This window comes from Calliphora vicina, chromosome 3, assembly GCF_958450345.1.
Source record: "Calliphora vicina chromosome 3, idCalVici1.1, whole genome shotgun sequence".
NCBI lineage: Eukaryota > Metazoa > Arthropoda > Insecta > Diptera > Calliphoridae > Calliphora > Calliphora vicina.
This window is the reverse complement of record NC_088782.1, coordinates 81393666-81410022: the sequence shown is the minus strand read 5'-3', so window position 1 is coordinate 81410022 and position 16357 is coordinate 81393666. Positions and strand designations below refer to the sequence as shown.

Below are 16357 nucleotides of genomic sequence, written 5' to 3'. Positions count from 1 at the left end.
GGCAACAATAAATAAATGATTGACGCTAACATTGGCAATGGTTACTTTCACATTTACTTTACCATAGACAGTGGCTGGCTCCCCAGTAGCTGTGCGCAGACTTACCCCACGTAATGGTTCAATTTTGTTCTTGACTAAATCGGGATTGACGATGGACTGCGACGCTCCTGTGTCTATAGTAAAAATGTGCTTCTGACCGTTGATGTATCCACTAGCCGTAAGATTGCTATTTTTATGCTGCATTACTTATATGGAGATTGTGGGGCCCTCAGATGTGGAAGCTAGCTCTTGCCCCATAGTGCTAGCTCGTTTTAGTTTAAAGGTGATTCTTGTGACGATTAATGATTTGACGGCCGGTTGTTTCTTGGAGGCGAAACAGATCTGGTTCTTTTTCTCGGTGCTTTGCAGTTTCGCTAAATATGACCAGATTTACCGCAATTATAACATTTTACTCGGGCTTTGCTATGCTTATCATTAAACGCCTTCAAGACCTGTTTTAATTCGTCGACTATATTTTCCTCATCTTCAGCAACAACCTCGATATAGCGCACCTTGCATATTTGCGGCTTTGAAATTATTTTCGCCGTTTCTTGCGCCAGTGCAAATGAGACTGTTTCAGCAAATGATGGTTTAGGTGTAGCACAAACCACTTGTTTTATTTCAGGATCGCGAATGCCATTGACGAATGCCTCTATCTTGATATTGTCCAAAAATGGGTTGTTTTCCCCTGGATAAGTAAGCTGTAGCAAACGCTTGATTTCCAACGCAAAATCTTGTAGCGTCTCATTGGGTTTCTGAACTCTACCACGCAATTACATTCGGTATAATTCTTTTTTATGTTCGCCACCGTACTTACGTTGTAGCGCCTCTAGTATGTCATCATAACAATTTCTGTTGCTCACTGGCACGCTTTCAAGAACTCTACCACGCAATTACATTCGGTATAATTCTTTTTTATGTTCGCCACCGTACTTACGTTGTAGCGCCTCTAGTATGTCATCATAACAATTTCTGGTGCTCACTGGCACGCTTTCAAGAACTAGTACGTGCAAAGGCCTAGAAAACTGTGCAATTTCGCTTCCATTTCAGCTAGGAGTTTCTCGTTGTTGACTTGAACTTCAGCTAATAATTTGTCATTGTTGACTCTAGAAGTTTCTTGAAATTCTTCTTTGACTTCAGCTATAAGTTTCTCGCTGTTTATTCTAGATGTTTCCTGAACTTCAGTTTTAACCTCCGCAAGCTGTTTCGAATTTTCATTCATTTTCTCCATCAGTTTCATTTTTCTTTCTTAAGAGACAGACGTGTTTTTAGCTCGCTCCGTACTTTTATTGAAAATAAAAGTGTTAAAGATATTTAAAATTAAAAATACATATATATATTGTATAAATAATTAGTTTTTATGAATTATTTTATTACAATTGTACATTTTTTATATATCATTTATTTGCTCCCCGCCGATCTAATCTTTAACTTTTATAATGACCTTTAACGGCAATCTTGGTCCGGTGGTAAATGATAGTACGTATCTTAAAAACAAATTATGTCAGTATAGGGGTCAACTTAATGTTGCTCATTTCAACTGCTGCAGTATTAGGCCTTCTTTTAAGTCTTCTAAATTTGATGAAATCAAAAATATTCTTTATGGGTCTGAGACTGATGTTATTGGAATTTCTGAAACATGGTTGACCCCTAATATTTCTAGTAAAGCGGTAGAAATTCCTGGGTATAAATTCATCCGTAACGATCGAGTTGGCTCGAGGGGTGGTGGAGTTGGTATCTACATCTCAAAAAAGCTTAAATCTAAAGTAGTTTTTAAATCTTGTTTGCTTTATAAATGTGAATCTATCTTTGTAGAGATCCTCCTTGACAAACGTAATGTCTTATTTGGAGTAGTTTATCTGCCCCCACCTTCTGATTTTAACAAGTTTGAAGAGATCCACCATGAAATGCTTCTTAATCATTCCAACATTATTATTGTTGGTGACTTTAACTGTAATCTATTTGATACTTTGAAATCGAATGTGGTACACTCATTTTGTAATAGAACTAATTTATCTCTTTGTCACAATTCTGTTCCGTCTCATTATGACGTGCAACATGTTTCTACTTCTTTAATTGATTTCATATTATACAGTGAAAGCTTATTGATTAATGTCTCTGGGCAGGTTCAATGTCCTTCCATTTCTCACCATGCTCTTGTTTTTGCTTCATTTAGATTAAATGTAATACATAATGATTCGTTTCTTGAATATCGTGATATTAATAAATTGGATTGGCATAGACTATTAAGCTTCTTATCGGTTTTTGATTTCTCGCAAATTTTTTATGAGTCCAATGTTGATAAAAAGTTCGAAATTTTTTCGTCCCCAACTCAAACTCTTTATTCGTTTGTACCTATCCGGCGTGTTAGAATCATGACTAATGAAGACGTTTGGATGAAAACCAAAGCTGTTGTATCTGCCCTATCTCTTCGTGATTTTTCCTTTAGGAATTATCAGAATGATCCGACTCAACTTAAATGGACTTTGTTTTGCAAATTACGAAATAAAGCAAAATCTATTATCAGAAGGGAGAAAAGGAAATATTTTACAAACATGTTTGCTAAATCGGATTCGTCTGGTATGTGGAAAATATTAAAAAATGCTGAATGTGGTAGTTCTTGTGAAATGGTATTTGATGGAAATGTTGATAACGTTAACGAGTATTTTGCTAGTAGTGAAGGTACTAATGATAGCACTGAAGTTGCTTTTGATGCGTTTAATGATTCATTGGGTGTTTTTTCTTTTAATTGTGTGAACGAGTTAGAAGTTCTGAAAGCCCTTGATAAGGTTAAATCAAAGGCTGTCGGAGTTGATACTGTTACCATACAATTCTTAAAACTTATTTATCCCCACATTTCTGATGTTATATTACACCTTATTAATACTGTATTAACGACTTCTACCTTCCCTTCTGTTTGGAAAGTTGCTAGGGTGGTACCTATACCTAAATCTAAGATTGTTTCCTCTCCAGCTGACCTAAGACCGATCTCAATATTGCCTGCGTTATCTAAAGTAATTGAGAACATCATTAAGGATCAAATGCTTCTCTCCATTGGGAATAAAATTTCAGTATCTCAATATGCTTTTCGTCAGGGATATAACACTACGTCACTTTTACTGAGCCTAACTGATAATATTAGAAATTCTGTGAATGACAAGAAACTATGTGTGTTAGTATTCTTAGATTTAACTAAAGGTACGGTCACACACAGCTAATATTTGACGTTTATCGTCAAATATTTCATTGCCTGAATCTGACCACAAATAAAATTTAGAGCAAATTTAGATTAGAACAGATGATTTTAGTCAAACAAAATTATTTGTCGGCAAACAAAATATTTTCTTAATGTGAACAAAGTGTGACCACTAGCTACATAAATACCTAAAAAATATATAATTTGATCTTGCAAATATTTTTAAGGTTAAAGCACTTATTTCGAATTGTAAAGTAATCATATTATTAGAGATTTATTGAATTTTGTTATCATATATTGAATTTAATTTTTCACTTTTTGTTTGACCAAACTGCTGCGAAAAAGAATCAGTAAATATATTTGCCGTGTGGTCACACTATATCAAACACTTTCATAAAATAATTGTTTGATCAAATAGAAAAAACAGAAAATTATTTGCTCAACATGGCGGAAAAATAGGAGGAGATTATTTAAATATTTTTCGTACTAAATTAAAGACACAAATTCACTATTTTTTTTTTTTAACATAAATACATATTCAATGTTTCATGAATATTTGTTATTTAAATTATTTTCACTAAATAATTGCATCAATAAATGAAGTCTTCTTCTTCACATAAAAGTCATTCACCATAGGATGACATACTGGGAGAAAAACTAATTGAAGACATGAAGTCTATGTTGCGATTTTTGCAATTTTATGCGATTTATATTTTTGTACGTTTAACATAGTCTGATGTTTGATTATTTTTTATTTATACATGGAGTTTGTCTATTTTCAAAATTTAAAATTGCTTATATGTACATATGGAATATTAACTGAAATTTTATACAGATTGAATTTAAAATCAAAGAAAATTTTTTATACATACATAAATAGTATGAATTGATTGTAATTAAAAAATAATTCTTAAACAGTATGATCTGTTTAATTTTTTTTTACTACAGAAGAAGAGTATGTCTAATAGCATTTTTCACTTTTCTGATTTTAGTATCATAAAAAAATTTTTATTATAAATTTTTAGATAATGCGATTGAATTGGAATTAATTAAAAATTTATGTAAAAAAGGTAAACATTTCCATAAAATTTAACAATATTTGTGAACATGTTCTTATTCTGAATGAAAAAAGTTTGGAAAAAGTCGTGTTCGATTAATAATATGTATTAAAAAACCAATAAGCATTTTTACTGGAATTCAAGTTGATAGCAAGTGTAATTCAAGCCTTGAGTTATAGTCAAGCAATTGAATTACAGTTGTATTACACTTTATTTCAATAGCATTCTCCAGTAAAAAGGAAACATAAATTCAAGCCATATGTTTTTTGTTTGAAAAATATTTAATATTTCAAATATTTTTCAAGTATAAAATATGATTACATTTCCATTCAATTTCAATTATGAATTGTGATAGTAATATAATTTAATAAATAAACATTTAATAATTATATTATTAAATTGTTCAAGCTTGTGTTCTTTTCGCGATTTGTTTTCATTATTTAGCGATTTTTAATTTAAGATATAGCAACACTACTTTTGCGATAACACATGATACAACAGCTGTTATTTGATGTAGTGTGCACCCTGTAGACAAAAGCTACTAGAAAAAAGAAGAAGAGCTAATAATGAATTGATGATGACAAAAGGGTTTTGTTTTAAAGTTTTTTTTGTGTTTTGACAATTGGAAAGATTGTAAACAATAACAAATGAAAAGAATATATAATTTAGATGGCTGAAATAAAAATCTCGGCCATTTTCTTAAAAAAGATAGGTTTCGAGGAAGGAAAGATAGTGAAATTCTTTTTTTTTTTTAATCGTACTGGCCAAAGAAGGAAGAAGGTGGAGTTCGTGGCGCAAATTTATTTAACAATTTTTATATTTTTGAAGTAAATTTTTTTTATTTGGAAGTTAAAAAGAAGAAAAATTCATAAATGATCTTAAAAGTAAATAATCTTGAAACTAAATGATTTTAAAACTAAAGAATTAAAAAAAAAAAAAAACTAAGAAACCGCCAGCCACTTCAACAGGACTCCATCCATCGTGGGAACAGCAGCATTAGCACCACCACGCCTGGGGTGCTAGGGTATATTTGGTGATATTCCGACGAAGTACAGTAAAATACACCGGGACATATAGACGGACGTTCAATTCGGTTCCTTTTCTTTAAGAAAATAAGAAAAAAAAAAAGAAATATTTATAAAATAAAAAAAAAGGTGATTAGTGAGATATTTATATAAAAAAATAGGAAGTCTTAAGTATCGCAAAGTCCATCCCGCGTGTGAACCTTAACCACGCGTACGCGAGTTAGGTTAGAGCTCTGGCCTAGGGAACAGTGAGTCGCGAGGTTAATTAACCCAAGATTTTCCTAAATCTTATATAGGTAATTCTCCTATACAAAAAAAAAATTTTATAAATAAATATATATAAATAAATAAATAAATAAAAGGAATTAGAGAATTCTAAATATTAATAGTACCTCGAACCACTTAGACATTTAGACACGTCACTGACAGGAAATATCCATCTACCCTATCCTCACCCGGGAGATTCTTCCGCAAAATTAGTTGGCCGCCAGGGAATAGAGCGGGAAAGCAGTAACGCTAGATTTAAAAAAAAGATACATTATAAATTATTATTATTAAAAGAAATTTTATTAAATTAAACTAAAAGCAAAAAAAAAATTAAAATTTAAAACTAAAATCTAAGAAAAGAAAATTAAAAACTAAAATCTTAAATTTAAAATTTAAAACTAAAATCTTAAATTTAAAATTTAAAACTAAAATCTTAAAGCTAAATTTTTAAAACTGAATCTTAAAGCTAAAATTTGAAATTTTTAAACAAAAACAAAATTTTTGTACATTTTTATTTCTAAAGTAAATTTTGTTAATAATTCATTTTTTGTTTGTATAAATTCATTCTTTATTAATAAACCGAAACTTTTATAATGTTTAAATGAAATTGCTATTTTTCAAGTTTTTTTTTTTAAAATGATTTACTAAATTTCAGTAAACGCGGCGGTAAGTAGGGAAGGTATTGTTTGCGGGGAAAGTTTGGGACATTCTTACGATAGGATGTCATGGCGGGATTCAATCCCGAGTGGGTGGGTTATCTCCTGGCAACAACATCAGCCAGGAGAAGAAATTGTTCGGTAGATAGGTACGCAGGGAAATAAAGGAAAGAGAAAAAGGACAAGAGAAACTACTTCGAGCCCCTTTAACTTAAATATACTTTTGCTGGTATGATTTTTGTGATAGTGTGTGTTTTCGATCCGGATTGCTGGCAAGGACCACCCCCTCCGGCGAGTTCCCAGCCAGGCAAACGCGAGCATACCAGCGCCGCCGGCAATCTGGCCACCTTGTTTCTTTATGTATATTTTGTTTTCTGTTTGTTCAATGAACAATGAACAGACGTTTGACAGACACACCAGCCCATACACTACACAAATGGCGCCCAACGTGGGGCCCGAAGTAGGTCCATAGCCTAATCTAGTTAGTCCTTAATGCTATTTAGTCAAGACTACGTAAGTCCTGTTAGGTCATAACAAGAGTCCCTAACTGCAGCGACGTCGTCAGACAAATAGTTATTTATTTTTTTTTCCTTTTCGTTTTTTTTTACTTTACAATAGATGGGAATCTATCATCGTGCATGGCTAATGTGGTGCACACCAACGTAAGTCCCGAACATCTGGACAATCTAGTCTGGTTCGCGTTGCGACGTTTGGTGTGTACGCTATAGTCATGCGGGATGATAGATTCTTCAGCCTGTTCTTTCCAAGCAACTTGAGGCTCTCGTGTTAGCTTTCTGTAGCAAAAGCGAGAATGCTCAAGTTGGGAGGAAAGAATAGCATAGGCAGCCACCCTTAATAGATACGATTATTAGTATTTGTTTTATTTAAACTCACGTTTTGTCTGCGGTAAAATAGATAGGGTAGTCCTAGGCGTACTGGGTTTTCAACACCAATCTTCTAGATGCCCCTTGAAATTTGAGCTGCGGTAGAACAAATACTACCTTTTTTTTATTTATCCATTTACTTTTTCCATTTCCTGAAGCCAATAGGAAAACAATTAGTACATATCTTCGAACAATTTCTATACACTTTACCTGCAAACATTACTTACCCGAAAAACATCGCCGTTCACAAGATTAAGTTTTGAATCTTCTTTTCCATTTTGAGTTTTAACCTTTTCTTTGTTAAGATTTATACGTCTAGTTTTTTAAGAGGAGGAGATTTCTATTAGTATCTTGTTTGATATTTATCTGTTAGATAAATATATTTTTTTTTTACTAGCGTTCTATACAAATAATCAACATTGTGGTTTTATCATTTTGATTTGTTTCATTTGGTTATTCCTCGTACTAGATCTTTATCTATATCTAATTAGACAAGTAGTAATGGTTTTAACTCGTTCGGCTAAATCTAATATGGAAAATACAAATAGAACTACCGTAGGAACTACAGTTTCTTCTACACTTCCGGTGTATACCATCGCGAACACGATCACGACTACGGCTACAAGAACACCAACAGTAACTCCAGCAGTTCAGCAATTCATCTCAATGGCGCAGGAACGTTCAGGATTCTTCAATGAATCGGCCATTTCGAACAGTACCATAACTTCGCCAGACTACAGTAGTGCCGCCGCCAGACATGTACAGGAGGAATATCGTGGTAGTAACCCGCCTCCAGTTCCTCAACCTGTCAATAATGTCCTATCTAACGACACTATAACGCCACCTGAGTACAGCAACATCACTGCTAGAACGGTGCAGTACCGTTCGGTTATGCCACCTGTAGCTCCTCAACCGGCAAATAATATGCCAGCCACAGGAGATATGATTACTTTTATGCGGGAGGAACTACAGCGACAAATGCAGTTGTTGCGAACAGATATGCAACAAGAAATTGCGAAAGCCGTATCTCGCGCGATCCCGTCAACACCTGGTCCACAAACTGCCGTACCACTTTTTCCTGCTGGACAACAAGATAATTTAATAAATCAACAACAACAACAAACTCATTCTTACATACCCGGTAATAACATTCAGCCACCACGTAATTTTCCTCAAAGCAATGCCGCCAATACGTAACCGAGTCATGGAACACCGACTGTCAATCCAGTTCAGTCTTCGCAGGCGCCTAGTTGGCCAACCGAAGGCCAGTTTACCATCCAACGCAAAGTGGATTTATCGAAATGGGGGATTAAATTCGATGGTACTTCGAGATCAATGAGTGCCGAAGACTTCATTTTTCGAGTAGATGTGTTGAGGCAAGATTATAATTGCGCTTTTAATGATCTCTTAAGATGTTTCCATACCCTTTTGGAAGGTCAGGCGCTGGATTGGTACTGGACCTTACGTAAGCTGAGTACGATACAGTCCTGGGACGAGCTCGTGGGAGCATTTCTCACACAATTCAGGAGGTATGGTAGTGAGTTCCAATTGCAAAAACAAATTATGGATCGTCGCCAAATGCCTCAGGAGAATTTCGAGAGTTTTTACAATGCTGTAATGAGGCTGAGGAACCAGCAACGGAATCCCTATTCGGAAAGAGACTTGGTCGAGATTATGAAAAGCAACTTGAAGCCATCTCTATCCCATTTGCTATTCGCTGTTAGAACTGACAGTCTGAATGATTTCTGTCAACAGGCAAAAAGAGCCGAAAATTTGATAAATACCCAGAGGCAGTCATTCCAGTCAAGAACTCTTACACCCGCTCGCGTGCATGAACTACAGTTCAGTGATGAAACACCTATACCAATCCTCGAGATAGATGCAATGGCCACCAGCAGCCGTTATACATGCTGGAATTGCAAGCAACCAGGCCATAGCTTTATGGATTGTCCTTCAACTAATAGGCGCGTATTCTGTTTTAAATGTGGTCGGGACAATGTAGTGACACCTAATTGCCCTAAATGTCAGGGAAACCTGAAGGGGGGCGAGTCCCAAACGGGGGAGACTCGTTCAACCCAAACCTAATCCCGGTGTTCTCTGATAGTGATAAGTTTAGGCCTACTGAAATTTTAGTAAGTCCGCAACGTCCGCTACCTAAGGACGAAAAGCCACGAGTTCACGTTATCAAACCACTCCATCAGAGAATTCGTGAATATAACGAAGCTAAATCTAGGATTTTCGGTCAGGTCTCTAGTAAAATACAGAAAGCTAGGATTAGGTATAAGATTAGGAGGAAAATTAAAAATGAAATTATGTCTACTAGTCTATATGAGGGTGAAGACGCCCGTTTTTATCTGAAGATACCCATTAATGGCGTACCCATAGAAGGTCTTTTAGACAGTGGAGCCACTGTCTCATGTTTAGGTAAAGGGTGCCTGGAGTTTCTCGAGAACACAGGTATACAAATTTTAAATTTTTCATCACACATTAAAACAGCTGATGGTAGTCCTCACAAAATAGTAGGTCGTGTAAGGGTCGAAATAAATTTTAATAATAGGACACAAGAGATCACTTTTTATTTGGTGCCTTCTCTAAATAGACCACTATTTTTAGGTGTAGACTTCATGCGAAGTTTTGGTTTATTTCCTAATTTGTGTAGCCTAACAACTAATGATGTCAATCTCTGTCCGGAGTCCGAAGAAACGAATGATGAATTTAAGACACATATACTCACTCCGAGTCAGAAGGCGTCATTAGATGTCATCGTAGCGAAATTTCCATGTTTTACGAAGAAGGGACTTGGTCAGACTTCCCTCGAATCTCATACAATCGACACTCGCGACGCGATTCCAGTTAAGGACAAGCATTATCCGGTCTCACCAGCTGTGCAGAAGTTGATGTACGCAGAACTTGATAGGATGCTTAATCTTGGGGTCATTGAGCAAAGCGAGAGCCCTTGGAGCCATCCGGTTACTCTCGTCCGTAGGGGCGAGAAGAACCGTTTGTGCTTGGACGCTCGTAAGCTGAATGCCCTCACGATTAAGGACGCCTATCCTCTGCCGCACATCGAAGGTCTTCTCAGCCGGTTAGGGGACACATATTTTATATCAAGCGTAGATCTTAAAGACGCATTCTGGCAGATACCACTAGATGCGTCTAGTAGAGAAAAGACTGCATTTACGGTGCCAGGACGACCACTTTACCATTTTACGGTAATGCCTTTCGGGTTGTGTAATGCAGCCCAAAGGTTATGCCGTCTGATGGATAAAGTGATCCCCTCAGCACTTCGTGATAGAGTCTTTGTCTATCTAGACGATCTTTTGATCGTATCTCCGGACTTTAAAACCCACCTGGAATTGCTGGATCGAGTAGCGCATTGTTTGGATTCGGCAGGACTGACCATAAATGTAGGGAAATCTAAGTTCTGCTTCAAAGAGTTGAGGTACCTAGGTTATATAGTGGGAGGGGGTAAATTAAGACCAGACCCAGAGAAAGTAGAAACGATTTTAAAATTTACTTACCCGAAAACCGCTAGGCAGGTCAGGAGTTTCATGGGAGCTACTGGCTGGTACAGGCGCTTCATCCCAGACTACGCGACGATTTCTACTCCTATCTTCAACACCCTTAAGAAAGGAAAAACGTTCAACTTTCCCGATGATGCCAGAGAAGCCTTCGATAGACTGAAAACAGCCCTAACAACCGCACCAGTGCTCACTCATCCCAATTTTAACAAGCACTTTTATGTGCAGTGTGATGCCTCGGATCTTGGATTGGGAGCTGTCTTATTTCAAAAGGACGAAGACGACGGAGAGCATCCCATCGCTTTTTTTTCTCATAAATTGACCAGCGCTCAGAAAAACTATTCGGTCACAGAGAGAGAGTGTTTGGCCGTAGTAATGGCCATTAAGAAATTTAGGCCTTACATCGAGTTGATGCCCTTTACAGTCATTACTGACCACAGCAGCCTTAAATGGCTAATGTCTCACAAAGACTTGAGCGGTCGACTTGCCAGATGGAGCTTGCATCTTCAGTCATTTGCCTTCAACGTCGAACACAGGCCAGGTTCTAAAAATATAGTACCCGACACCTTGTCGAGGTATGACATGGAGGAGCTTTCTACGGAGGTAAACAACATTATAAGTTTTGATTCCAAGTATTTTAAAGAACAAAGTTACCTGGAATTAATAGCCACAATCCAAGAAAATGCAGAACGTTTACCAGATTTGAAGGTAGTAGACGATTTGGTCTACAAACGAGTTTTGCCTTACGATGGAGTCCCGATAAACGAGGACTTCGCTTGGAAACTTTGGGTCCCGCTCGAATTAACCCAAGACATAATTGCCAAGTGCCACAATCCACCTCAGGCTGCGCACGGAGGATTTGGGAAGACGCTTCGAAGGGTCAAAGAATACTTTTACTGGCCCAACCAGAATGCACATATCCGCACGTTCGTGTCAAATTGTCAAACCTGTCGAGAAACCAAACCCTCTAACACCATCTTACGACCACCAATGGGAACTGAATCTCAGTCGGAACGACCGTTCCAAAAGTTATTCATCGATTTTTTGGGTCCGTATCCGCGGTCAAAGAACGGAAATACTTTCATTTTTATCGTGCTAGACCACTTGACCAAATACGTCCTACTTAAAGCTATGACCAAGGCAAATTCTAAAAACGTAATTAAGTTCCTTATATCTGAAGTATTCTTCAAGTTTGGTACCCCAGAGACGATTCTATCTGATAACGGTAAACAGTTCGTGGGCAAGGATTTCAAGGAAATGGTTATAAACTTTGGCGTTAAACACGTAAAAACAGCCATTCATTCACCACAGGCGAACGCTTCAGAGCGTGTAAACCAGTCGATTCTGTCCGCAATTCGGTCATATATATACAACAGGATCACACTGAATGGGATAAGTACCTATCCGAAATTGAGTTTTCGTTGCGTTCGTCAGTCCAAACGTCTATTGGAGTTACACCGTACTTTGCACTGTTCGGCATGAACATGATTTCGCACGGAAGTGTATATAAGCTCGCTAGAAAACTACAATGTCTTCATGATCCGGAAATCGACATAGTACCAAAACCCGTAAAAATGGATCTAGTACGGCAGAAAATTCGCGAGAATCTGCATAAGGCGTACCTGAAAAACGAGAAGTCCTACAATATCCGTTGCCGTCAAGTCAAATTCATACCAGGTCAAGAAGTTTATCGCCGCAACTTCCAGCAAAGTGATTTTAAAAATAATTTTAACGCCAAACTAGCCCGAAAATTTTTAAAATGTCGAATTGTCAAGCCTATAGGTAATAGTCTGTACGAGGTGGAAGACCTTCAGGGGAAAATGTTGGGGGTATTTCACGCCAAAGACTTGAAACAATAGGTTCAAGTTCTTTGGTGGTCTTAGTCCCAACCTTTCAGTCCCAATACCTAACTCTATCAAATACAAAAACGTATTGTCAATTTTTTTTTGAGTGGTTAGTAAATACCTTTTTTTTACACAAAACTCTAGTTAAATGACTACATTTTTCTTTATTTTGCCTCATTAGATTTTATTTTAATTAATATTTTGCTATTTTTGTTGTTGTGTTTTTTTTTTTTTTTTTAGAAATTTGTGACCAGATGGTTGTTGTGAAACAATTACCAGTTGCGGTGGATTTACGCAGTAACAAGTAGTACGTCGCCATGCTCACCGAAACCAATTTAATCCTTTATCACAGTTGTGACTGTCAACACACTATTGATGCAATTCCGTTAACACTCTGGGGAACTATGCCATTAAGAGCTGGGAATCGTTAGTCATCTAGTATGTTGATCTGATTTTTTTTATATTAAAGGAACGGGAGCAATTCGCGACGTTTACCCAACAAGCATCTCGTAAAGAAATACGTGGCTTACTTGTTATTGGATGAATCTAACAATACTGTGATTTGTTCTCACAACATGAACCATTCCTGGCAAAATAGTTTAGTTTCTAATGGAAAACATTATGATCTTAACGATCACGAAATAAGGCAATATATCCAATTTGTTTTTAAATCTAATTTAAATACTAAATCTACTGTTAGACTAAACAGAATAATTTAAAATTAGATGTTAATAATAGCAATTTAAATTTTTCACTCACCGATTTTATTCTCGCTGACAGGGATCTTTTCCTCAGTGTGTTGCTTCTTCCTCAGTCTCGCTGTTTTTCTGTAGGAAATACGAATTGTTACCAACACCTGTAATAGGAAAAACAAAACAATTAGTATTTGGTCTAAATTAAGTTTTAATGATACAATTCATTTACAATATCTAATCAAATGATTTAGCTAACTTCAGCATTATTTAGTACTTACCTTTTTGAATCATAATTTGGTCCAAATTATTTCATATTTAGTTTTCCGGTCCAGGTCCCATCTGAATTTGTAGCCTGTGGAAGATAGATAAGATATAATTAGTTAAGATAAGTTATTTTAGTTTTTGTTATAATTTTCTAAAAGGACAAATTGAATTCCAAGCTAAAATCAAACCATTTTTATTTATTATTCCTTTTAGAAAATTATACTTTATTTTTTTTGTTTTCCAAAATAATTTTATTTTTGAATATTTTTACTTTTATTTTCCGGAGAAATGGTAAGGGGTATTTCTTGCCAAAGTCTCTAGACCTTAGTCTATGAGCTTTGGTGAGCTTAGTCCTTACATTTCTACAAAATTTCCTGCGATTAAGTCGTGAATTAATAAAGTTAATAAAATTATCTTTCATTTGTTATTATTTAGTTTTATCACTTGCCTTTCCTGAACGGAAGCAGCTAACCAAGGCCAAATCCCAGGTCCAATTGAATTTTTATTAGCTGAAAGTAAAAGAAAATTTATAAAATTATTAATTTTGAATTAAAACAAAAGATATTATAATTGGAGAAATAATTTTATTTTCACTTTTCTTTTATTTTACCCATTTAGGATCGGTTTGATATATTTTTTTTAAGTTTTCTTTAATAATTTTTCTTTTGGATTGGTTACTAAATGGTTATGGCCACAGTTCACATTAATTTCCATATAGGAATTAAATTTTCATAAAATTTATTTTCACTCTCAACATTTCCTTTTTTTTTATATGAACAATTAAAATATTTGAGCAATTACTTTCGTCGCACACTATATTAATAATTTTCCAGTTATCCCATTATTTTTGATCACAGAGTTCACTTATTTAATTTTTAAATTTTATTCAGTTTTTTTTATCCGTTTCACAAATTTTAGTCGCCACTGTAAATTATAAAATTCAATTTTTATTTATGTTTTTTTTTATTCAACAGTTTCAAATCACTCAATAGTTTAATTTTCATAAGATTATTTTAAATTTTTTTTATTAACACAAACTTTTATCAAGCACTGTATTTCCAATTAGATTTTTTTTTTGTTCCAATTTTTATTCTAAATTTTCTTTTTTTATCACTCATCGTAGATTCCGATTAAATTGTCTTTATTTAACGAATTTTTTTTTTTAATTATTATTAAAGATGTTAAAAATATTTTTACCAGAAAACGATTTTACGGATTACTCACTTTTCGCACACACTGTAACCAAATTTTTTTTTATATAAACCCGAACCACATTTTTATTTTTCGCACTTTTTTATAAAAAAAAAAGAGAACACCTTTTTATTCCATGATAATTCATTACACTTACCTTCCATTTCCGGAACCACCTTAATCGATAGTCCACCAGCTTATCTGGAACAGTACCTGAAAAATTTCCAAAAGATTTATTAGAATTTATTTAATTTTTTTATTATTTGTTCCTTAATTTTACTTACCGGTTAAATCTGCTCAGATTCACCATCTTCAGAATCGGCCATTGAAATTCTTCTGGTCCAAGGCAGCCAACATTGTCCCTGTAAAGAAAAATGTTTGGTTGTGTTAGTTAGCAACACCACTAATAAATTTCAATTTGTACAACACTTTCACTTACCTTATTCAAAATCTCCATAAATGGCCTTCAATCTCCAGCAGAACCTAAAAAGAAACAAAAGGAATAATTATTTTATTATTTTAAATAAATTAAATGAATATTTTTTTTTTAATAATGTCTTGTTAATAAAAAAAAAATTTTTACTTACCTTTTTATTTTCATTCATATTTTTTTTGTTTGGGTGCTTCTTCTTCACCCACGCGTAGTATTTTTCACATTTGCCTCTTCCCGTTCCATTCATTCATACAGCTGTGTAGTATGTTCAGTGGGGGGTTGCCATACGATTGATGTAAACAGGGCACAGAGTTGTTTTTTTTAAGTGTGGTGAGTTTGTAAAACGGGGTTACCGTAGTGGTAATTGTATTATAGGAGTGAGTAAAATGCCCAAAATTCCCAAAATTTTTTGAACATTAGGGATTTCATTGAAATTAGGGCGCTTTTTTTTTCCCTCCCATCCTGTATCCAGGGCTGGATAACAGGAGTGGTGGGGTTTGTAGTGTGCACCCTGTAGACAAAAGCTACTAGAAAAAAGAAGAAGAGCTAATAATGAATTGATGATGACAAAAGGGTTTTGTTTTAAAGTTTTTTTTGTGTTTTGACAATTGGAAAGATTGTAAACAATAACAAATGAAAAGAATATATAATTTAGATGGCTGAAATAAAAATCTCGGCCATTTTCTTAAAAAAGATAGGTTTCGAGGAAGGAAAGATAGTGAAATTCTTTTTTTTTTTTAATCGTACTGGCCAAAGAAGGAAGAAGGTGGAGTTCGTGGCGCAAATTTATTTAACAATTTTTATATTTTTGAAGTAAATTTTTTTTATTTGGAAGTTAAAAAGAAGAAAAATTCATAAATGATCTTAAAAGTAAATAATCTTGAAACTAAATGATTTTAAAACTAAAGAATTAAAAAAAAAAAAAAACTAAGAAACCGCCAGCCACTTCAACAGGACTCCATCCATCGTGGGAACAGCAGCATTAGCACCACCACGCCTGGGGTGCTAGGGTATATTTGGTGATATTCCGACGAAGTACAGTAAAATACACCGGGACATATAGACGGACGTTCAATTCGGTTCCTTTTCTTTAAGAAAATAAGAAAAAAAAAAAGAAATATTTATAAAATAAAAAAAAAGGTGATTAGTGAGATATTTATATAAAAAAATAGGAAGTCTTAAGTATCGCAAAGTCCATCCCGCGTGTGAACCTTAACCACGCGTACGCGAGTTAGGTTAGAGCTCTGGCCTAGGGAACAGTGAGTCGCGAGGTTAATTAACCCA

General features: G+C 35.0%; 1 protein-coding gene and 1 long non-coding RNA gene across 3 annotated transcripts in view; one reads left to right on the top strand and one right to left on the bottom strand.

Annotated features, from left to right (window-relative positions):
- Vps13D (vacuolar protein sorting 13D) overlaps positions 1-16357 on the top strand; it is an 862750-nt gene that overhangs the window by 662108 nt on the left and 184285 nt on the right. The gene's annotated exons all lie outside the window — the stretch shown is intronic.
- Positions 5105-15340, bottom strand: LOC135955789 (uncharacterized). 2 transcript variants are annotated; one of them, XR_010576296.1, is made up of 9 exons: positions 15228-15340; positions 15080-15123; positions 14925-15002; positions 14798-14853; positions 13898-13958; positions 13464-13537; positions 13250-13346; positions 5711-5834; positions 5105-5623 (listed from the first exon to the last, which is right to left on the bottom strand). It is a non-coding gene; the product is annotated as an uncharacterized LOC135955789 (long non-coding RNA). The 2 variants fall into 2 exon arrangements; XR_010576297.1 differs by lacking the exons at positions 5105-5623; positions 5711-5834 and adding exons at positions 7447-8203; positions 8264-8771.